General features: G+C 38.8%; 1 protein-coding gene across 1 annotated transcript in view; it reads left to right on the top strand.

Moving 5' to 3' along the window:
- The window catches only part of LOC150107076 (nitric oxide synthase, inducible-like), a 317,964-nt gene that overhangs the window by 34,675 nt on the left and 269,282 nt on the right, over positions 1-14,007 (top strand). The window lies entirely within an intron of this gene.

Here is a 14,007-nt window from a genome sequence, read left to right as displayed (position 1 = left end):
GAATCCAGGTGACCAGACCTGAGCACAGTAATCCAAATGTGGAAGTATCAATGCTTTATAAAGGGGAATAATAACCTCTTTATCTCTGGATGTCAGTGTGTTCCTCAACAACCAAGTAATCCTATGTGCAATCTTGGACACCTTAGCAATGTGTCCTCTGAACTTCATCTCCTTATCTACCAATACCCCTAAGTCCCTAGCCTCATCAATCTCTTGGAGTACCTTTCCATCTATGTAGTACACAGCTGGTAATCTTTTAATCCCAAAATGCAAGAGTTTACACTTTTCCACATTGAACTGACATCCATTTTCTTTTGCCCATTTTACCAGCTTATTTAAATCATCCTGCAAACTTTCAACATCAGCTTGATTTTTTATTGCACTACACAACTTTGCATCATCAGCAAACAACTGAATATCTCCCTTTAAGCCGTTTCCTATATCATTTATATACAAATTAAACAACATTGGCCCAAGCACAGAGCCCTGAGGCACACCACTGGTCACCTGCCTCATTCTGGACTCGGCTCCTCCATACACCACCTTATGGTATCTCTCCCTGAGCCATTCTCCTATCCATATCACCAATTTAATATCCATTCCCATCTGCTCCAATTTGCGTAACAGTGTTCTATGGGGTATCCTGTCAAAAGCCTTAGCAAAATCCAGAAGTACCACTGTGTAGCCAGTTCCTTTGTCCAACTCTGATGTTATTCTATTATGGATAGTTAATAGATTGCTAAGGCAGGATCTACCTTTAACAAAACCATGTTGGCCTCTATAGAGTATCATATCCTGATCCACCCATTCTTGAATTTTGTCTTTAACCAACTTTTCCAATACTTTTACCACTACTCCTGAGATGGTGATTGGTCTGTAATTCAATACTGCAGTTTTAGAGCCACCCTTATGCAAAGGAACCACTTTGCCTAACTTCCACTCCCTAGGGACCATACCAGAGTTCAAACTTAAATTAAATATCCAGGTAAGAGGGGTTGACAATTCATTTGCACATTCACGCAACACCCGAGCTGATATTCCATCTAAGCCTACCGCAGTGTAATTATGGGATTTCATGTGCACTGTTATATATTATTGCAAGAAACATCAAAAACAGTGACACTGAGTTTATAGTATTCATTGAGCCACTGTTCCCAAGGATAATTGGCAATAAGAATCTGGACAAAAATTAGGAAAATTGAAGGTATGCAAATTATGGACTTTGGTGGATAGAAGTGATGAGGAATTTGACTGAGAAATTTAAACTGATGAAAACTATTTACTGAATTTACTAGAGAGATTTTTCATGTAGCACTTCGAGGGGAAGGAACAAATACAAGAGGCCATCCTGGAAGTTGCAAAAGTAAATAATAAGTAAGAGGGTAAGAAGTAAGTTTTTTTTTGGCATGGAAAGTGATAGGCACATGGAATGCATTGTCAGAGAGTGGTGAAAGTGCAAAACAGTAAATGAGTTTAAGGAGTGATACGATAGACTTTATGTTGTCTAAGGTAGACTTCCTACAATATGTCTAATGACTCCATGGAGGTTGGGGATAATAATAATAATATCAGAGTCCTGATTCTCCATCAAGTTTAACAAAGCAGCCCATGATAAAAATTCAATTCGCTATGATAAAAATTCAAAATTCACTCACAAATTTTGTTTGCCTATGCTCATCATCATCATCAAATTCCTGACATGTACCATCAAGGAATGTACAGGATATGATAGCACTACATGGAAAACTTACATCATTATTAACTTCCTATCTACAATTTTCTTCCAAATCAATCTGTTACCTGTCAAGACTCCAACATGATCAGATCTTATATTTCTTTCTTCTAAGGCACTTTTTACTGTATCAATCCACCTATATCTTGATCTTCCTCTGGGTCTTGTTTTGCTAATCTTTCCTCTCCCATTCTGTTTAAGGGACCATACCACCTGTGATTAGCTCTGCTAACATATTCAAGTTCTTTCCCAATATCCTCCTTTTTAATATTATACTGCCATTGATGCTATCTTTTCATCACATCTCCCTAATCTTTCTCAGGACTCTCATATGGATGCAGGACTCTCATTGGGATGCAGAATTTATGCTTGGTAAGAATATATTGTTGGAAGTAGAGGAAATAAGAGATCTGGGAGTGATAGTGGATAAGGATCTAAAATTTAGGGGTCACATCGCCAAAATTGTGAAGACAACACAAAGACTTCTGGGAATGATGAGGAGGACACTGACGTGTAGAAGTAGGGAGATTCTTGTTCCATTGTATAAGGCTTTGATTAGGCCACACATGGACTATTGTGCCCAGCTTTGGTCACCTGGTTTTCAGAAGGATGAAGAGATGTTGGAAAGGGTCCAAAGGCGACTGACTAAGGTAGTTTCTGACCTCTGGAATGTCGAGTATGAGGAAAGATTGAAAAGATGTAATTTGCAGAGACTAGTGGAGAGAAGGAAGAGGGGAGATATGATAGAGACCTACAAGTTGGTAAGGGGTTGCTATAGGATCAATGGTGGAGAAGTTCTACAGTGAATAGTGGGAGATCAGGGGAGAACCAGAGGTCATCCCTGGAAACTGTATAAAGAGGGTGTGAGTAGGGGAGTGAGAGGCAGGTTTTTTTCGTGCAGAGTTGTGAATGATTGGAATGCCTTGCCTGAGAGTGTGGTGTCTGCAAGGAGTTTGAATGTGTTTAAGACCCGGTATGATGAGATGTGTGTGAGATAAAAGGACCTCCTAGATGAGTCTTTGACTCCATGAGGTCTTGTTTAATAATAATAATAATAATAATATCTGTGGAATCTAGTTTTTGGTCCAGTTTTTTTTTCTAACCCAGCTCTCAGACCCATAGTGTTCAAACCAATTTTAACTTGTCTCGTATATAGATAATTTAGTGTTTTGACTAATTTCTCTTCTATTCCATATAAATGTATTCAGTTGACTTCCTACCATACCAGCTTTGTTGATTCTATTGTCTATTTCCATATTTAATTGGCCATCTTCACTAAAAATCGTGTCTAAATAGCTGCAATGTTTTACTTGTTCTAGCGGTTCTCCATTCACAATGCAGTTGATATTTTCAATGCTTCTGCCTATTTTCATCGTCTTTGTCTTGTTATTGCTGAACTTCATACCATATCTATTACAACAGTTATTCAATTTAGTCAGCGTGTCCTTTCGACACTTCTGCACATGTCAGAAGGCGAATCCATTCCGATAATAGGGTAATCAATGCATTTCGTGGAATGAGTGTTCATTATTATACATCAGAATATTAGCTTTTCTTTTATGAAAATTCTAGTTTTTAAAGTGGTAACTATTTTGCTTGTACAATAGTTGGAAACTTTAATGTATAAAGCACGTGAGTTCATGTGTTAGTAACGAATTTGTACATTGCTTTATTCCTTTCTCCCCTTCAACATGAATTGACTCTTCTTGGCACATTGCCAGACTAGGGTCTCGGATCTGTGGTTGGACAGCAGCTGAAATGTTTTATTTGTTCTGTAGGTTCTCCATTCACAATGTTAGTTAATATTTTCCATGCTTCTGCCTATTTTCATTGTCTTTGCCTTGATATTGCTGATTTCATACCAAATATATTAAAACAGTAATTCAGTTTAGTCAGGGAATCTGACAGACTTGTACCAGATTTATTTAGAAGTGATTATAACATCATCTGCATAAAGTAAAGATCTGAGATTAACATCTCCAATTTTGATGTACCAGATTTATTTAGAAGTATAACATCATCTGCATAAAGTAAAGATCTGAGATTAACATCTTCAATTTTGAGATCAGGTTTCACGGTGGAGGCTTAATGGATTTTTTACAACACTCAAAAAGAATTAAAATAGAATTTAATACTTCCTATATTTCGTCCTAGTCATTAGGACATCTACGGGGATTACAAAAACAATTAATGTAACATGCACACAAATAGCATACAATACTAAGCCCAACCACGTGGGTGACACTAAAGTCCTATCTAGGTGGAGCGCCCTCTAAGGGCGGTAGTAGGTGGCCTGGGATGTAAGGTTGGACCTCTGGTGATGAGTGTCTCCCAAATCTTCGGAAGCTTAACGCAACCATATTTATTAAGATTTGGTAGGTTTCTGAGAGCTGCTGCTGCTTCTAAGAAAAGTCTCTCTTTCTTGAATTTGCTGTGGTGGAGCATGGTGGTTTTCTTCCATGATACCTTGTGGGTGGTGTCCAAAACATGGTCAGCCAAGCCTGAATGGCCATAGTTGTGTTTACAGATGTAAGACTTGTGTTCCTCCAGGTGGATGGATGCTGATCTGCCTGTCTTTCCAAAGTACAACAGCTTACAGGAAAAGGGTAAGTTGTAAACTCCAGGCAGAGAGAGCGAGAGAGAGGAGGGAGCTGATCTTTCGTAGAACGCATAAGGGTAGCAAGTTTGCGGTGGGACTTATATGCTGTGTGTAGGTTGTACTTTTTTAGCATCTTGGCTATTTTTTCGGATGTGCCACAGATGTAGGGTATGGTGATGGCATTTTTAAAATCTTGTTGACGAGAAGGATGGGGAATGGGGGAGGAACTGATTATTTTTTTGATACTGTGTTCGCTGTAGCCATTGGAGAGGAAAGTGCTGTGTATGTGGTTAAGCTCAGTAGTGAGGGCGGTTCCACTGGAACAAAGATTGTGGGCTCTCTTGGTAAGAGTTTTAATAATGCCATATTGTTGAGAGGGGTGGTTTGTGATTGTATCTGCCTGTGTGTGTGTGGGTTTTCTGTATACAGTGAAGGCAAGTGTATCATTAGGCAGGTGTGTGAATAAGGTGTCTAGGAAGGGTAAACAATTGTTCTTTTCCTTTTCCATAGTAAACTGGATGTAAGCTATTAAGATGAGGAAGGAGTCTAACGTGTCTGGGCCATGAGGCCAGATAGAGAACACATCATCTACATATATTAGCCAGATAGAAGGTTTGAGTGGGGCTGAGTCTATGGCTCGTTTTTCAAAATCTTCCATATAGAAATTGACAATGGGGGGGTGAGAGGGGGGAACCCATGGTGGTTCCCTCTATCTGCTTGTAGATTATGTTCTTCCAAGAGAAATACCCAGAGTTAATGGCAAAGGAAAAGAGATCTAAGATGTCAGAGGGAAAAACGTTTTCTAAGAGAGATAAGGTATCAGTTAAGGGAATATTGGTAAACAAAGAGGAGATATCAAAGCTTACCAATATGTCTGCATTATTCAAGGTTAAATTTTCTGTGAGGGCTTTAAAGTGGGTTGAGTTTTTTATATAGGAAGTGGACCTTCTGGTGAGGGGGGTCAGAGAGTTGGCCAGCTGTTTAGACAGTCTGTAGCAAGGTGCATTGGTGGCATCTACTATAGGCCTGAGTGGGGGAATTGGGTGTGTGGATTTTTGGTAAACCGTATATTCGGGGGGGGGGAGCGGAAAGGTTTAAGTTTTTTCGTGACATCAGGGGACCAGCAGGTTATTTTTTGAAGTAAGATTTTTAATTTCTTACTTGTGTTTTTGTGGGGTCGTGTTCTAGCGGGATGTAGGTAGCGCGATCACGAGGATAATGTTCATTTTACGATTGTATTCACTGGTATTAAGAACGACTGTGGCATTACCCTTATCCGCTCTGGTGATGATGATACTTTTTTTTTTCCGTAGTTTCAGGAGAGCCATGCGTTGGGCATGTATTGTGAATGTATAGGCCTGAGTGGGGGAATTGGGTTTGTGGATTTTTGGTAAACCGTATATTCAGGGGGGATGGGAGCGGAAAGCGGAAACGTATTACTTGATATAATGCCCCTTTTACACCACACAGCTTTAGCATTTTTACTAGCTTTTCTACCCCATGATTTCTCAACTATTTGTCTATTTGTCTAAAATGAAAATTGCATCCTGACAGCCTCTATTTGGCCTGAATCCAGCTTGTTCTTCACTAAACTTCCCTTCCACAATCCCTCTCAACCGTTTCTCAAGAATACTTGCATAAATCTTACCAGGAACCCTCAATAGAGAAATACCTCTGTAATTCTCACATTGTTTTATTTCCCTATTTATGTATGGGTACTATGAGAGCTCTACTCGAATCATCTGGAATTTGTCCCTCTGTCTAGGCCTTCTGAACTATGCATTGCAGCCACAGTAAGAGTTTTATACCTCCATACTTCAGTATTTCAGGTCAGATATCATCTACTCCAGCTGCCGAAAATGTATACCTGACTGTATGCCTGTTGAGTGTTTTTTACCACTGTGCTATCCAGTGGTGCACTCTGATCTTGGGGGGAGCAAGCACTCAAAATTTTATCTTGGGGAGGGGGAGGCCGAGTCAAGTATACAATTGAGAATACACACTATGCATTGTGACTTATGCTCATTTATACGACCTATGACTGAGCATTTGCAGCATTCGCAAATACATGATACCCATGATCTCCTTTGGCTCGGCTCGGTCCGACAGAGCAGTACTTCTTTTGCCTCACATTCAACAGTAGCCATGATTCCTGAGAGCTATAAGGTATTCCCACCTTATGTGACCTTTAATTCATAAGAAGTATAGAAATAGAAGATACGACACAATATAAATTTTAAAAAAATTTTAATTAGGAAAAGATTTTTGTTAAATTTTCTTCTTTTTTTCCCCCTTTTTCTTTTGGGGTGGCAGAGCCCCGTGGCCCCCTCCCAGGGTGTGCCATTGATCCTATCACCGCTTGTTTCATTTAGCAATTTTTCAAAGTAATTACTCCATACTTCAAGGATATGTTTTTCTCCAGTTTTCATGTCACCTTTAACATCTCTGATTCCTTTTACAACACTTTCCTCCATTTCTTAGCTTCTTCAACAACCTCCAGAATATCTTGCCACCTTCTTGATATTTATTTTCTATATTCTTGCCAAAGTCCTCCTATGACTTTTGTTTAGCTAGTTTAACACAGTGTTTAGCTTTCTTACATTGTTCTCTGTATTCTCTAAGAGCACAAGCTGACTTATTTGGCAGGAACTTTTGATATGCCTTCTTCTTTTCCTTCACTGCCTCTTTAACTTCCTGTGTACATCATGGAGTTCTGATTTTTCTATCCTTGTACACAACCTCACCACATACCTCTCTGGCTGAATCAATCAATGTTTTCCTCAGGATTTGCCACTGAATCTCCAAGGTTTGGTTCATGTTCTCAAATTCTTTTATTTTTTCTTGAATAATGTTTGTGTATTTTAGTCTATAGTTCACATGTGAGAGCTGCTCAACTTTTATTCCCTTTAAACAACTTTCTTACATTTCTTCTTTTCAATATGAAATTCAGTTTTATCTTGCTCAAGACTAAATTGTGATCACTTCTAATTTCAAATCCTCAGTACACTCTAGTTTCCTGCACTAGTGAGAAAACATCACTATCAACAATAACAATGAGACTTTCTTATTCTTTGTTTCCTCTCTCCATGTGAATTTGTGCACATATTTATGTTGGAATGTTGTGTTAGTAATAACCAGTCTATGTCCTGAGCAGAAATTCAATAGGTAATTGCATTACCTATTATTAGTATGTCTCTGACAATCATATTCTACTCTGCTATTTAGATCCCCAACAAGGACCAATTTTTCATTTTCCATTGTATCAGTTGCTTTCTCTAAAACTTCAAAAAAGTCCTTCACTTCTATTTGTAGAACCTTCTGTGGGACCTTAGGCACAAATAAGTCCCATTGTCCAATTCCCAATTTGAGATTTTCCCACATCATTTTACTTATGCTTGATTAAAGAAATACTTTATGACCAAGTGGAAAAGAAAATTGCAAAATTTCAACACACCTTAAACTTCTAAAGCCAAAACCCTCTGGGTTTGCAAATCAGCCTAATGACTGGACGTCCACAGATGTGAGACCCTTCAACACTTCTGCAAGTTACAAGAACATTAGATGAGGGAAAGGCATATACTGCAATTTTCTTAGACTTGGCGAAGACATTTGACAAGGTGCCACATGATAAACTGATATTTAAGTTGCAGCACATGGATCTGAATGTCAGATTGGTCAACTGGATTCAGGATTGGCTGTCTGAAAGGTATCAGTGAGTTGTGTATGGTGGAGCAGTTTCAAGGAGACAGTGGGTTACAAGTGGGGTCTCACAGAGCTCAGTACTAGGACCTATATCGTTTAACCTTTATATCAATGACATTGCCAGTGGATTGCAAGGGGATATTCAGTTGTTCGCAGATGATGTGAAGCTAGGAAGGAGTATTAGTAATAGTGCAGATGTGGTAGCCCTGCAAGAGGATTTGAATAAGCTAGATAGATGGGCAATTGAATGGGGGTTGGATGTAATGCAGCAAAATGTAAGGTCATGAAGTTTGGGAAACCATTGGGATGCTGCTACTCTATGGGAGGAGTTATACTAGAGGAAGTAGGAGAGACAAGAGATCTGGGATTGATGATAGATAGAAACCTCAAATTTAGGGGACATATTGCAGTGGTAATGAAGGTAACACACAGGATTGCTACAGTAATGAGAAGGACACTGACCTGCAGAGATAAAAGGGTTATCATTCCATTGTATAAGACTCTGATCAGACCACAGTTGGACTATTGTTCTCAGATTTGGTTTCTTTCCAGGATTTGAAGGGGATAAATTAACTGTGGAAAGAGTACAAAGGCAGATAACAATGATGATTTCAGGACTGTACAATGTTAGTTATGAGGATCGGCTGAGCGAATGTGGACTGCAGAGTTTGGTGGATAGATGAAAGAGAGGTGATATGATTGAGACATTTAAACTGTTGAAAGGTGGTTACAGGGTTGACACTGGGGAGTTCTTTCGCTTGGTTGAACAGCGGGAATTAGTGATGACAAGAGGCCATTCCTGGAAGTTACGAAAGGAAACCGTGAGCAAGAGGGTGAGCAGTGGTTTCTTTGCATGGAGGGTGGTTGAGCCATGAAATGCATTGCCTGATGGAGTGGTGAGAGTGAGAACGGTCAATGAGTTTAAGGAGTGGTATGATAGACTTTGTGTTTCTTAGGAAGGACCTCCCATGATGAGTCTCTTGACTCCATGGAGGCCTGTATAATAATAATAATAAATAAATAAGTAAAATAATGAAAGTGAAAGAAAAAGAAATTTTAAAAAATTAGTCTTCAAAAAGGCTAAATGGTAATAATAGTTGAACCTTCTGGTCCCTTATTAAAGCTCTTGTGTACAACTTCTACACCTTCTGCTTATTCCTGACAGCCTAAATAATAATAATAATAATAATAATAATAATAATAATATTATTATTATTATTATTATTACCCCAAGACCTCATGGAATCAAAGACTCATATGTGAGGTCCTTTTATCACACACAGCTCATCATACCATGTCTTAAACACACTCAAACTCCTTTTAGACACTACACTCTCAGGCAAGACATTCCAATCATTTACAACTCAGTCCCTCCAAAACAACCTGCCTCTCACTGCCCTAATCACATCCTCTTTATACAGTTTCCTGGGATAACCTCTGGTTCTCCTCTGATCTCCCACTATTTTCTGTAGAACTTCTCCAGCATTGATCCTATAACAACCCTTTACCAACTTGTAGGTCTCTATCATATCTCCCCTCTTCCTCCTATCCACCAGACTCTGCAAATTACATCTTCTCAATCTTTCCTCATATTCGACATTCCACAGGTCAGAACTACCTTGGTCAGTTGCTTTTGGACCCTTTCCAACATCTCTTCATCCTTCTGAAAACCAGGTGGCCAAATCTGGGCACAATAGTCCATGTGTGGTCTAATCAAAGCCTTATACAACGGAACCAGAATCTCTCTACTTCTACACGTAAGTGTCCTCTTTCCCAGAAGCCTTTGTGTTGTCTTCACAATTTTGGCTATGTGTCCCCTAAATTTTAGATCCTTATCAACTATCACCCCCAGATCTCTTATTTCCTCCACCTCCAACAATATATCCTCACCAAGAATAAATTCTGCATCCTATCTTTGTTTTCCAAATTTTAAAACCTTACATTTTGAAACATTGAACTCACATTTCCATTTCCATGCCCAATCACTCAATTTATTCAAGTCTTCTTGTATGGCCACAACATCTTCACTACTCTTCATGGTTCGTCCCAACTTTGCATCATCTGCACACAACTGAATATCTCCATCCAAATTTCATCAATATCATTAATATACAAGTTAAACAGTAATGGCCCTAAAACAGACCCCTGAGGCACTACACTGGTAACTTTCCTTTTCCTGGATATCGCTCCCCTATACACAACTTATTGATTCCTATCAGATAGCTAGTCTCCAATCCAATGCGCTAATCTAATATCCAACCCCATCTGCTCTAGTTTGACTGTCAATGTATCATGAGGTATTCTATCAAAAGCCTTTGCGAAAAAATCCAGGTATATTACTGTGTTTCCTTCTCCTCTGTCCAAGGAAGAGGCCACTGTATTGTAATAAGTAAGTAGATTACCAAAACATGACTTCCCTTAGCAAATCCATGCTGCCCATCAAAGATAATACCATTGTTGTCAACCCAACTCTGGATCCGAGTTCTCACAAGCTTCTCCAACAACTTAACCACAACATCTGACACACAGATAGGCCTATAGTTTGATGCTTGAGTTTGATCACCTCCTTTATGAAGTGGTACAGTCTTGCCCTCCTTCCACTCCTTAGGAACTTGACTAAGTGCACGTCTCGTATTAAAAAAATATGTCAAGGCAGGTGTCACCTTTCTGGCACATTCCTTCAGAATACATGGTGATATATTATCAAGTCCCACAGCCTTTTTGACATCTAGTTTACTTAACTCCCCCATGCACCTCTTGCTCACTTACAGTGAGTCTCTCCTTCTCATCATCAACTGCTCTCAATCACTCCATGAAGTCACATTCACAAAATTGAAAGACCTTTATGAACTGCTCATTAAGTATCTCCGCCACAAATTCTGCAACAGCTGTCTTTATACCATTTTCTCCAATCAATGTCATAATTCCATAATCATTCTTTCTTTTGCTGGCTATGTATTGAAAGAACTCCTTAGGATTATTTTTGACTTCATTAGCTAACTGCTATTCATACCTCTCTTTAGCTACCCTCACCAACCCAGTCATCCTCCTTGCCTGGTCTTTGTAGACCTCATTGAATTGGTTATTTCCACTTCTCTTATGCCCTTTTTCTCTGTATCGCATGCTTAATCTCTTTATTCATCCATCTCACACCCACCTTATTTAACCTTCTCACCCTTGGAATACATTTAGACATTGCATCTACTAGACAGTTTTTGAAAATCCCCCAAGCTGCATTGATCTCCTTTCCAGCTAACTCCTAATTCCATGCTACTACCACAGGCAGTCTCCTGAGCTCTTCATAATACCCCCCCCCCCCGTAGTTCCACATATATTCTTTTCTCACAGAGGTCCTCACACTGCCCACCGAAGTATTCACCTCATGGTCACTCTAACCAACTGGTGGATGATTTGACACCTCATTTATAATTACATCCTCTAATGAGATGACAAATCCAAGACCCCCAATCCTCGTGTGCCCTCTGTTACAGTCTGAGGTAGCTATCCCTCAAAAAACTGAAGAAACTCATTTTCTTTACTTCCAGTTGCTATCTCATTCAAAAGCTTTCCTCCATCTTTTGAATTATTATGGGCTGTTTTAATTTGAGCTCTATAGATTGGAATGAAGCGAGAGCATTTTATTATAAGGAAAATAAATTTCTTGAGTTCTTCAGAGGTAACTATCTCAGGTAGCATGTGAAGGAGGGTATGCAAGAATTGAGTGTTCTAGATCTGATCATTTCATCAGAGGGTGTAATTATGAGAGGGGATTTTCACGCTTTCCATCAGTTGGTGAAAATGCTCATGAAATGATCACCCGGGTTGTGGCTAGCCATACGCAGATTTTTGTGAGGAAAGGATATATGTGGAATTATAAGGCTGGTGATTTTTAGGCCAAAAGGCTGAATAAAGGGTGCAAAATGGATCTCGAAAATCTCGAAGAAGGGACTTTGGAAGTAGTGCAAGATGAATAATGGTAATAATCAGTTACATGAAGAATATAAAGAACAAGCCAGGATAGTGACTCAGTATGGATAACAAAAGTGCAATATGAGCAGTAATTAGCAAATCATGCAAAGGAAAACGTTAGAAAGTTTTTTGATATATGGCAAGTAGAAGGAAGAATGATTATAGTAAGATGATGTCAATGTATGAAAATGGTAGAATGGTAACTGCTGCAGAAGATATTCTTGAAGTATTCAGTGATCAATTTATAAGAGTGTTTCATTCTCATCAGGGTGAAATTGTGAGAAACTTAAGTGTACAGGACATAGGAGAGGATGGCTTAATTGTTAGTGAGCAGGAGGTATTTGAGGAAATAAATACACTTTATATCAATAAGGTGATAGGATGTGATATATTGCAATGCATCTTTAGGGAATTGGCAGTAATATTGGAGTGCCTGTTTAATAAGTCTTACAACAGCATAGGTTCCTGGGGGGGGGGGGAAGAAGGTAAAATTGTTCCACTCCATAAAGGTGATGATAATGCTTTGCCTACAAATTATAGACTAATCTTATATCTGGAGTTGTAGTACTAGAGAAATTGGTAAGATGTAGGATACAGAAATGGGTTGGTAACAGTATTCTCTGTGGTTATTGGCGTAGGTTTGTTAAAGGGAGATCATGTTTTACTTATTAACTTACGTACTATAACAATGTGACAAATACCTTGGACACGGGAGCTGCATATATAGTGTGGTACTTGGATTTTACAAAAGCTTTTGATAGATTGCCACATGACAAGCTCTTAAATAAATTGAAATGGATTGGATTGGATAATAGACTTCTGATTTGGTTTGGTGACTGGCTGTCAGATAGATATTAGAAAGTTATATATTGGGGTGCAGCATCCTGAAAGAAGGTCACTAATGGTGTACTGCATGAGTCAGTTTTGGGACCATTGTTGTCCAGTTTGTATATTAATGATATTGGGATGGGTTTAACTGGTGACATGCAACAGTTTGCAGATGATGCAAAATTGGGAAGAGCAATGCAGAGTCAAGGAGATGTTATGGCCTTGCAGGAGAACTTGAATACATTGCATGAATGGGCAAGTAAGTGGAACTATCAGTTCAGTGTTGTAGATGGTAAAGTTTTGAAATTTGGTAAGCAACAATGGGATGCAAAGTATACGCCTTTTGGGGAAACGTTAAAAGAGGTGCGGGAGATGAATGATGTGGGAGTGGTGGCTGACAAGGATTTGAAATTCAGGATCTACATTGCACAAGTTGTGAAGACATCACATCGGATAATGGCAATTATGCAGAGAACCTTGACATGCAGAAATAAGGAGGTTATATGTATCATGTTTGGCCATGGGTTTTTATGGTGATCAGTGTATGTTAGAAAGGTTTGGAGAAGATTCACGAAAGTGGTCTTTAGAATGTGGAGTATGAAGATAGTTTGAGAGAATGTAAATTGCAAAGCTTCATGAATAGGAGGAAGAGGAGAAGGGATATGACTGGGACATATAATGGCTTCCCTGAAAACTGTATAAGGACTTTGGGATGTGATGATAGGTCTGAGGAGCAGGTTTTGTACATGGAGAGTGGTTGGTGATTGGAATGCATTGCCTGAGTGTCTTGTGAATGTAGACACATTGAATCAGTTCAAGGCATGGTTGGATGAGCTTTGTGTATAATAGTGTGTCCCTCTGACAATATGTCTCTGCCTCCATGGAGGTTGGAAAATAATAATAATAATAATAATAATAATAATAATAATAATAATAATAATAATAATAATAATAATATTGTATTTTCAGATTATGCTAGCCAGAAAAAAATGATGAAGTCAGAGATCTTGGATTTTTAGCAGACAGGATGTTGAAGTGCAAGGAGAGACTCAGAGGATAATTGGAATGCTAAAATGAACCTTGAAATGTAAAAATAAGGAAATCATTTAGCCTCTTTACAGACCTTAATAAGACTTCATGTGTTAAAAATGATATCAATTTGGAATATAGATTATGA

Source organism: Typopeltis vanoorti, chromosome 4 (assembly GCF_054136105.1).
Source record: "Typopeltis vanoorti isolate ZY-2024b chromosome 4, IOZ_Tvanoo_1.0, whole genome shotgun sequence".
Lineage (NCBI taxonomy): Eukaryota > Metazoa > Arthropoda > Arachnida > Uropygi > Thelyphonidae > Typopeltis > Typopeltis vanoorti.
The sequence above is the reverse complement of the archived record's forward strand: the minus strand, read 5'-3'. Positions and strand labels throughout refer to the sequence as shown.